At 45.2% G+C, this 10,444-nt stretch overlaps 1 protein-coding gene across 3 annotated transcripts in view; it reads right to left on the minus strand.

Moving 5' to 3' along the window:
* Window positions 1–5,956, minus strand: part of Itch (itchy E3 ubiquitin protein ligase) — an 84,615-nt gene extending 78,659 nt beyond the window's left edge. Inside the window, exons 1-2 of one of the 3 annotated variants that reach the window (XM_048431536.3) lie at window positions 5,813–5,956; window positions 1,153–1,229 (exon numbers count right to left, since the gene is read on the minus strand). The gene's annotated coding sequence lies outside the window, so the exon portion shown is untranslated. Of the gene's footprint in view, window positions 1–1,136; window positions 1,230–5,812 lie in introns of all 3 variants that reach the window. The other 2 variants (XM_048431534.3, XM_048431535.3) reach the window with 2 other exon arrangements.
* Window positions 5,957–10,444: the final 4,488 nt, after the last annotated feature.

Genomic DNA, 10,444 nt, shown 5'->3' on the forward strand with positions numbered 1-10,444 from the left:
TTACAGATGGTTGGAAGCCACCATGTGGGTGCTGGGAACTGAACTCAGGACCTTTGGAAGAACAGCCGGTGCTCTTAATTTTGAAGTCATTTCTCCAGCCCCTTTCTTGTCCTCTTAAAGTAAGTCTATATTATGTTTTCCTTAATAATAATACCAATTTATCCTATATTATAGAACTAGATGTCTTAAGATATGAATTCATTTTCTTTCTTTTCTTTTTTTTCCAGACAGGTCTCATGTATCCCAGGATGGCCTCAAATCCACTACACAGCCAAAGATGACCTGAACTGCTGATGATCCTAAGACCACAGGCTTGTGCTACCACTAGGGATTGAATTTAGGGCTTCGTGCATGTTAGGCGACAAGTGAACTCCAGCCCTTTATCTTCAATTCTGAAGATTTAATATGTATTATTTTATTTGGTCCTCACAATAATCCCAGAAAGGTAGAACAGAATCAATATATTTATATAGGAGATAGATAACCTGAGGCCAGTAGGACTAAGAAGTTACACAGACCAGTGTTACACAGTGCAAAATCAAATCAGAGCCCCAATCTTTTCTTTCTATTTTCTACACTATACTATGCTGTCTTATTGTTAATTTTTCCTTTTTTTTTTTAATTTTTTTTCCCAGAGACAGCGTTTTGCCGGGCAGTGGTAGTGCACACCTTTAGTCCCAGCACTCGAGAGGCAGAGGCAAATGGATCTCTGTGAGTTCAAGGCCAGCCTGGTTTACAGAGCAAGTTCTGGGACAGCTGGACTACACAGAAAAACCCTGTCTTGAAAACAAAACAAATAAACAATCAGAGACACGGTTTCTCTGTGCAGCCCTAGGTGTTCTGGAACTCACTGTGTAGACCAGGCTGGCCTCAAACTCAGAGATCCACCTGCCTCTGCCTCCTGAGTGCTGGGATTAAAGGCTGCGCCACACCACCACCCGGCAATTTCTCCACCTCTTAACCATCACATGCATATGATTGGGTATGTTTAAAGAGATAAATATTTATAATACAGCACAAGTGGAAAAAGCCAGTTGGTGTAACCACTAACTAGCATTCTCTCCCACACAGCTCTCCACAGCAGTTATGAGACCAGGACTTGCCCCCTGTTCCAAAATGTCCCCAATGTCTCTCACAGGAATGTCAGCACACCTGAAGTTCTCACTGGCTGAGTCACTTTTTTGGGTTAAGGCGTTGTTTCCAGAAGGCCACTGTGAAATGCATGTTACCTGAAAGAGAAAAAAGATCCATTAACAAAGTACTATGGTTAAACAGATCTGTGATTACTGTGGGAATCTAAATAAAAAAAAGAAAAAAGAAAAAGGTCTTTATTTGCCCCAGCATAACGCCTTCAAAAAAAGTCCATGAGAAAGATTTTGTACATAGAATAAACAAAACTTCTGGGGAATGACTCATGCACAGTATGGGAAAACAGTCACTTGGATATGATGGACACCTGCAAATAAGGATGGCCGTATATACACATATTCTCTTCATAAGGTCACTGTAAAGTCAATTCCTACAAGTCGGATGCTCTGGGAACAGGAGCACAGCTGGGGAGCACTCAGTATCTGAGTAGTTTTAAAAAGCAACAAAAAAGCTAAGCTGGCCGTGGCTTTCCAACAACGGTCACTAACAGATTGGAGGAGGGCAGGGCCCAGGACAGCTTCTAATCAGTGCTGCTGCTCATGAGAGCAGATGCAACAACTCTATTGGGTGAGTCCCCTACTGACCTATACTGACGCAAAATCAGTATCATTATCAAAAATTAGCATATCTTTACTGAATGCTTATTATGAACCCATAATTTGGCTAAGCACTATAAAGAAAGAAAGAAAACAAACAAACTTAAATACTTTTACCTTAGTTCTTATAGTGGAACCAATCCCCAAAGTAAGAGAGGTACAGCCCAAGAAAGGAAAAGGAGCCTCATGACTAGTAGTTTCCTGTTACTATTAACTCAATTTCCTGAGTCGAAAGGAGTAAACTAAACTCATTTCTAGGCTAAAATTCCTCATTAACCTCTTCTCTAAGCAAAGCAATAAATAGGCACAGACCAGAAGTATTTTTTTTCTCATCTGACAACAGATGCTTTTAGTGGTATACACTCACTTAGGTAAACTGGAGAATTCCAGAGTTGTAACATTTGGTTCTCATCTAGCTCTGATTCTTGACTAGTTTTAGGTAAAATATTTATCTTTTTTCTTTCTTTCTTTCTTTCTTTCTTTTTTTTTTTTGAGACAAGCTCTCACTGTATATATCTGGTTCACCTGGAAGTAGCTATGCAGGTCAGACAGATGGATCTTTGTGAGTACAAGCCCAGCCTGGTCTACATACTGAGACTGTCTTCAAACAGTCTCAAAAACAGAAACAGAATGCTAAGAGACTGGGCCAATGTAATAGTATGTATGTGGCAGATGCACGCATGTGCATGCACATATACACACAGACTACCTACTAGATAACTGTTCACTAGAGAGTCATCAATCATAACATACTTCCCCAGAAAACTAACACAACAAGAATCCACTTTTTTTGGTGGGGGGAGGGAAGAATCTCACACTGAAGGATAGATTGGCCTGGATCCTCCCTAACAGTAAGTACTTCCAGAAGTTATTTCCAACCAAAGCTGGCCTACAACCTAAAACATATTTGCTACTATAAAGCAGACAATCTCTTCTGACTGTAAGGCTCAAGTACCAAGTTTCTGGGACTACAAGGAAAATACATTGAGCAAACATGGATTGATGTGCTGATGTCATATAGTCCAAAATTCAAGCTCTCTTCCAGACTGCATCTGATTTGACTATTATTTCTCAAAGATGCTAATGACCATATTCTAAGAGAAAAAGAACCCTTTAACCAGATCAGCCCTACAACAATCCTATCAAGAAGCATGGCCACACTATTGTGTCAGCAAAACGAGGGAGACCGCTACAGTTGCTTTCGCTCTTTCGCTTTTACCACCAAAGCCGTCTTCTTAAAACAAACACCAATTTACATCACTTCCTCACCGCTTCCTTTCCTCAAAACCTTTACCTCTTAGCTACAGAAAATTCAAAATGATTAGCATTGAACTTAGAAGTTTCCTAGAATTGGCTCCTTTTACCTTTCTGGCCTTGAGTCCCACAATGCTCTCCTCCACTCTGCTTCCTGCTTAATGAACTCCTTTTCTCCCATATTCTGCCTAACTGACACACAGCCTTGAGTCATGAAGGTATTTCCTTTCTGTGCTGCCTTCGCTTCTTTCACCTCTGCCACATTCCTACTTATCCCTAGGCCAGCCGTTCTCAACCTTCCTAATGCTGCGACCCTTTAACACAGTTCCTCATGTTGTGGTAACCCCCCAACCATAGAATTATTTCATTGCCACTTCATAAATGTAATTTACTACTGTTATGAATCATAATGTAAATATTTTTGGAGATAGAGGTTTGTCAAAGTGGTTGAGAATTGATATTCTAGACAGAACTTCAGATAGCAATTTTTTTTTTCTGGTCACTATGTTGACCAGACTGACCTTGAGTTCGTACACCACCAAGCTTAGCCCTCATAGATAGGTCTTGCCACTTCCTTCAATAATTCCCACACTGGTCACTTCCACTTCCTCTCCTGTCTCAAAGCTTTTCGAGCTGTTCTTGGTACAGCCATACCATTATTTGCCTCAGTAGTTCCCAAGATCATCCCAACTACCTGAGGCGTATTTTCAAATAAACCGGTAGAAGCCAATCCTAACCACAAATCAATCTCAAACATGAAACCTGAAAACATCTCCCTTTTTTTCCAAAAGGTCTAGAGTAGTCCAGGCTGGCCTCCCTTCCCAATGCTACTGAGACTTAGAATTCTGGGCCTTGTATTTGGCAAGCAAGCAATCTACCGACTAAGTAGCCTACCCTACTTTTAAAAATCTCTCCTGAGCTGCGCAGTGGTTGAACACGCCTTTATTCCCAGCACTCAGGAAGCAAAGGCAGGGGGAATCTCTGTAAATTCAAGGCCAGTCTAGGCACAGAGTGAGTTCCAGAACAGTCATGGCTATACAGAGAAATTGCCACTAAAAAACAAACACACACACAAAAAAAAAAAAAAGAAGAAAAAAAAAGAAAAAGAAAAAACAATCTCTCCTGGTCCTGCAGAATAGCTCATCGATGACCTGAGTTTGATCCCTGGAACCCACAGGGTGGAAGGAGGAAACACTCTTGAGGATTACCTTCTGACCTCATGACACACACTAAAAATTTCCTGAGCCCACTGAGGTGGTGTGTACCTTAATCCCAGCACTCAGGAGGCAGAGAGAGGTAGATAAGATGAAGTCTGATGCCAGTCTCTGTTTACAGTGTGTTCCAGAGCTATATAGTAAGATCATGTCTCAAAACAAAAACAAAAACAAAGGCTCTTGAAATATGCCAATAGATAAATTTTGGGATCATGGGTCAGTCTGTCTCTTAATGAATATAAAGCCATTTTTAAAAGAATGTAGGACTTATTTACTCTAGAATACTTGCTTTTGGTTTTGTATTATATCCTTGTGGATGTCTATTCTAAAGTCTGAATTCAGGAACTCACAAAGTACATTCACTGTTCAAAAGAGAATCTCATCTTTTCTAAAACCTGGAAAATGAAGCTGTAAGTAAACCTGTGTGTGATACACAAGGCTGAATCGCATCCAATTTACCCCTCCCCAAAAAAACTTTATTTCAGAAGAGAACCAAGCCAGTTGCCAAGCCTGAGGGTAAACATACACGGCTTTTCCTACTTTCGTGAGATCTCAGGGATACAGAAGCACTGCACCTAAGAGCACAGTGATGGATGGCTAGGTTGTGTTCTCTAACTTTGAAGTGGGGGCTCACTTTTTTCTCCCCACTCCTCTCTGCAGAACAAGTTTACTACAGCTGTTAAAGAGAAGTAGAAAATTCAACAAGATTAGGATTCTAGACACAACCAAGAAAACGAGATTGGGGAACCCTGAGTTTCAGGTACTTTGAAAGTTCACCTGGTCACATCTCTAACTTTAGGCCCAATGCCTACTTCAGGTGCACTGACCCTTACACATTTTTTTCTCTTTTGAAGCTGCAGCCCGGAACCATGTCTCAAAACTCCAGTCTTCTACTTTTAAAGTCCTGTCCTCATCAGGCTTCGACCCTTCAAATAACGCTCGCCTCTACTTTTTTCTTTGCTAAAGAAAAGTCCGCTCTCGGAAGGAAGGACAGTGACAGCTCCACGTCTGCAAAAGTCGGCGGCGCCGGCCTGGGCCGGGACCACCATGAGTGGGGACAATGGAAGGAGGAGGGGAGTGAAAGACTAGAAGGGGAGGCAGCCACGGGTGAGGGTCCTCCGCGAATGGGAGCTTGGAGAAGTCCCGGGAGAGCTTGCCAGGTGGCTGGTGGGCCCGGCCGCCGCCCCTCAGAGGGCCACGTCGCCCGGGCGGGCCGCTGCCACCGGGCCCCGCGTAGGCCGGGCCGCGGGAGAGGAGCCCCCCGGCGCGGGAGCGGGGCGCGGAGCCGGACCCTGCCCACGTCCGCCGCGGCTCCGCTCTCTCCCAAGTTGGGGTTCGAGCGGCCGTCTCGAACGTCTCGGGACGTCCAGGCCAGGCACTAGCAGCTCGCCTCGTCCCGCTGACCCACCCGCCGCCCGGCTCGGGCCACCAGCCGGAGCTCCGGGCGCCCCCCGCGGACACCGGCTGCGGGAAGAGCAGCCTCGGCTCTGGGTCCCGACTATCGCGCCGCACCCTGCTACTCCTCGCACTCCCCGTGCCTTTCCACCCAAGCTCCCTCCTAACCACAGAACTGCCCCCAGTCCGCCCGCGGGTGTTTACCGGGACTCGGGGCGGCGACGACTCCTCGGTCCCTCCACTAAGATGGCAGCCGGTCCCGAGCCCCGACTACAGCGATTAGAGCGAGTTCGCATCCAGTGCGCAGGCGCGTCCCCTCAGGAGCAGTCGGGACTACAGGTTCCAGCAGGCCTTGCGCGCCAGCCCGCTATTTCGTTTTCACCTCCAGGTGAAGCCGATCCTGCCTTGCTTGTTCTCTACATCTCCAAGGCTTTATTTATATTCTTCCTTCTTTTTCTTCCCGTTTTCCTTTTTCTTTCCTCCCTTCTTTTCTGAACACTTCTCACCAACCCCCGCCCCTCGCTAGAACCCCTAAAGACTATTACCAAACTCTAGTGTGCCTTCGAATCACTTCAACAGCTTTTAAAAACAGATTGCTGAGCCCCCACCGCCAGTTTCTAACTCCGTCGATCTGGGATGAGGTGGGGAGTGTTCTATAATTTGCATGTTTAACAAGCGCTCTAGTGATACTACTTACAGCAGGAAGCACAATTTGGGAATCGCTATGCCGGGTCAGTCCTTCTGGTTACACTGACTGGGCTCAGATTCTCCTTACTCCACCTTTTGACAGGGCGTTCTTAGGAGGGTGACAGCTTGACAGTGCCAACGCGGCAGGAGTTCTAAAAAAATGAAAAACATACTTCTTAATCCTTACCGCAGAACTTGGAGGAAAATGCCGTTTGTTACCTTTTCAGATACTTAAATTAAGCTGCAGGTAGGATAAGAAACCCAGGCAAGCGCATCTTGCCTATTCTCAACCTCCCTCAGACGTGTTTGAGAGAATTAATAGGCTGTGCAGTCAGAGGCACTACTTAGGCGCTTGGTGAATATCCATTTTGGCTACTATTGTTTAGCATATTTCCTCGTAAGAAAATCGTCTAGGAAGTCACTTACACTTTTGTAGAGACTACCATATTCTGCTTTATGTGCTAGGAGAGTTTATTATAAAATAAAGATTATGGGTTAGGAAGATGGCTCAGTGAGTAAGAGCATTTGCCTTGCAAGCACTTAAGCTTGGATCCCCAGAGTCCATGTAAAAGCTGATCTAAACCCACCCCCACCCCCAGCACTGGGGCCAGAGACAGGAGCTCCCTAGTCAACCAGCTTAGATCACACAGCTTCAGGTTCAAGGAGAAGGCAAAGGCAGCTGGATCTCTGATAGCTCACAGTTAGTCAGGACTAAATAAAGAGTTCTAGGCCGTCTGGAGTTACATGTTGAAACCCTGGGTTTTTGGGTGTTTGGTTTTGAGGTTTTTTTTCTTTTTAAGTATTTTAAAGTGCTTCTGTACATCCAACTAATGTTTGCCCTGGTCGGAATTCTGCTGTGAGGGTAGGGGTGTAGCTCACTGGTAGAACGTTTGCCTAGCATTGGTGAGGCCCAAGATTCTGTTCCCAGTATTGAGATGGTGGTGTGCTCTAGGGGAATCTGGGTTTTTTTTTTTAAACTGGCATCCCAGATGATTCTTGTCACCAGGCACACTAAAAGATTAAGTGCTTAATTACTTTATACAGAGAAGAAACCCGAGTATGGAAGAAATTGCTAACTGGCTCAAGATCTCTAAGAAAGGAGCCAAGGCAGCTGGGCAGTGGTGGCGCACGCCTTTAATCCCAGCAGCCGGGAGGCAGAGGTAGGCGGATTTCTGTGAGTTCGTGGTCAGCCTGGTCTACAAGAGCTAGTTCCAGGACAGGCTCCAAAGCTACAGAGAAACGCTGACTCGGAAAAAACAAAACAAAACAAAACCCAAAACAACAACAACAACAAAAAAAAAGACAAAAAAAAAAAAGGAAAGGAGCCAAATCATCTACTTCCAGGTAGTCTTTATCTACAATTTTTCTTTGTTTTGGGCACACATTTTCACTATGTAGCTCAAGCTGGCCTCAAACTCAGGATCTTTCACCCTCAACCTTCCCAGCACTGGGATTACAAGCATATATTACCACCCTCAACTTGTCTGCATGTTTGTTTTAATCTCTGTTTTATTTATTATTATTAGTGCAGAGGTCAGAGGACAACTTTCAGGAAATGGTTCTCTCCTCCCACTGTGGGATCCAGGTATCAAGCAAGGACGGTTGGTAGTCAGATTTGTAGATTATTTGGCTATCCCCACAATTTAAAAATTCTATAAGAGTAGGTAAAACAGTGGTGTTGAAAGTCAAAAGCTATACTCCAAACCTCTCCCAAGAATGTCTTTTTAAAAAAGTATTGTACTGGGGGACTTGGACATGCTAGGTGTGTGTTGTGTCCCTGAATGGTACCCAACCCCTAGAAGTTATTAGAAAGTTCTAGGATGGGGCCAAGAATGGGCATTTCTAACAAGCACATTTCCAGGTGATGCTGACCCCCAGAAGTCACATTTGGTGACCGTTGAATTTGTGCTGCCTTAAGCTTCTTGCCAGTGTAAACAGGGTGAACTAGTTGCAATCTGCAGAGCAGAAACTGGCTAGAATTAGCAATGCAGACTTCCGAGAAATATAAAAATCCAGTCCCTCTACCAACAATAGCAATTACTGAACCCCTGTCCAGTTGCTTGCCACTGAATGCCAGCCCTCCTCCAGAGAGAGGACACTGGGTGAAAAGAAACCAATTTTATTCAGAGACTGGCATCCTGAGAAGATATGGCATATTGCCTCAGAGCCCTATCTCAGGAAACTTGGGGGCACAAAGTTTGTGGTATGTGTGTGTTGTGTGTGTGTGTGTGTGTGTGATAGTGGTGTGTGTGTCTGTAGGGGAGGGGCACAGTGGGCGGAGGTTGATGCCAAGTGTCTTCCTCTATCACTATTTTCCGAGACACGGTCACTTACTAAACCAAGAGCTCACTGATTCAGTTAGTCTGCCTGGCAGGAAACCCTAGGATCTTCTTCTCTCTCTCCCCACCGCTGGGATTGCAGGTATGTGCCACCAAGGCCAACTTTTTACATGGGTGCTGGAATCCTATCCTCATACTCTACCCACTAAGCTATCTTCCCAGCCCAATGAAGGACTTTTATAAGAAGAGGGAGAAGGCGGTGGCGGCAATGGGCAACTCCTAGAACAAACGTACAAGCTAAGCATCATAGCAACTTACATGTTTTGTGTTATCTGATGCCCGGAATCAAAGAATATGGAATGGCAGTAAACATTCCAATGTTATACGAAGGTCAAGGGTCTGTGAATTTAAAGTAAGATTATTTAACAGTTATCATCTTAATCGGCTAAGTGAAAGTTGGGAATTTAGAGTGAGACTTTAGAATACCCAGTAGAAGGAAGAAAACAAAAAGTAACTGAGCCAATGGAGACACTCAAGTGAGCAGTCAACGCTACTTTGCTCTCAAAGTCTCAGACACGGTCATCTGAGCCTCCACAACCAAATCACCATTTGAAAATAGTAGATCCTGTAACAGAGACATAAGGGTCAGAGCCAGGGCCTGGCAGCCCTCACAAGCTAGGCTGGCCCATCTACCCCTAAAAAGCGAACTAAAGAAACAAAGTAATATTGACAAACAGGAAAAGGAGATTTGATGCACTATGAATACATTGACAAGAACAACAAAGAGGTCCAGTGAACCCCTCAAGTCCAACTTTGGGGTCATGACATGGGGTTTAGGTTTAAATAGAGGGCAAGGCTATGCATAGCTAAGAAATATAAAATAGTTAAGGTGAGGTCATTGTTTGGACTCCAGTCTCTCTTGAACAGTAAATTGTCAGAATGCTGCGGCATCTTTTTGAGAGACAAATTCTCCTCTGCCTGGCTCCACGGCTTTTCCCTTCACCAGAATGAGGCTTCCTGGAAGATTCTGATTTCTTGGGGTCCCTTGTCCCAGTAGTTTGATAGCTGAAGGGACGGGTACAAATACCTCTTTTGATGTTTTCACTCCTGCCAGGATGGTTACAAGCCCATCTCCCAGAATATCATGAAGATTCAGGCAGACCTAAGGTAGGTACCTGATAGCTCTCCAAGAAGCTGTATTGGTCATGGCAGCAAATCACAGCCAGGCCATTTCCTCATTCTTTCACTCTGTGTGGTTCTGGTTCTCAGTTTCCTTGACTCACAACTACCCCAGGCTTGGCCCAACTGAAAAAATAAAATGCAGAAACAGTGGTTAATAAAACCTCAAACCACTTTCACTTTCCTTCTGTCTAGGACACCAGGTCAGCCAGGAAAGAAAGACCTCGCTACAGCAAAGCCTCAAAGTCTAAACGAGCTGATGATAGGCAAGGGGAGGCGGTGCCCGTGTGTGCACGGGGCTACATGCCTGTAATACCTGCGCTTTGAAGACGGAGCCAGGAGGATCAAGAGCTTAAGGTCACCCTTGGCTACCTGTGGGTCTGAGGACAGCATGAGGAGCACAAGAACCTGTCTCCAAGAACAGAAGAGGGAGGAGGGGGAAGAGGGGGAAGAGGGAGAGGAGGAGGAGGAAGGGGAAGAGGGGGAAGAGGGGGAGGAGGGGGAGGAGGGGGAGGAGGGGGAGGAGGAAGAGTAAAAGGAGCAGAAAGAGGGGAGAGACGAGAAGAAGGGGAAGAAGGAAGCCCATCTGGGAACTGGAAGGAGTTGAGAAAGACACCCCACTGGCCCACATGCCACCTGTCCCTTACTGACTGTCCTTGCAGAACACTCAGTCATGCTGCTGTCCCTTCTT

Source organism: Myodes glareolus, chromosome 10 (genome assembly GCF_982192425.1).
Source record: "Myodes glareolus chromosome 10, mMyoGla1.1, whole genome shotgun sequence".
NCBI lineage: Eukaryota > Metazoa > Chordata > Mammalia > Rodentia > Cricetidae > Myodes > Myodes glareolus.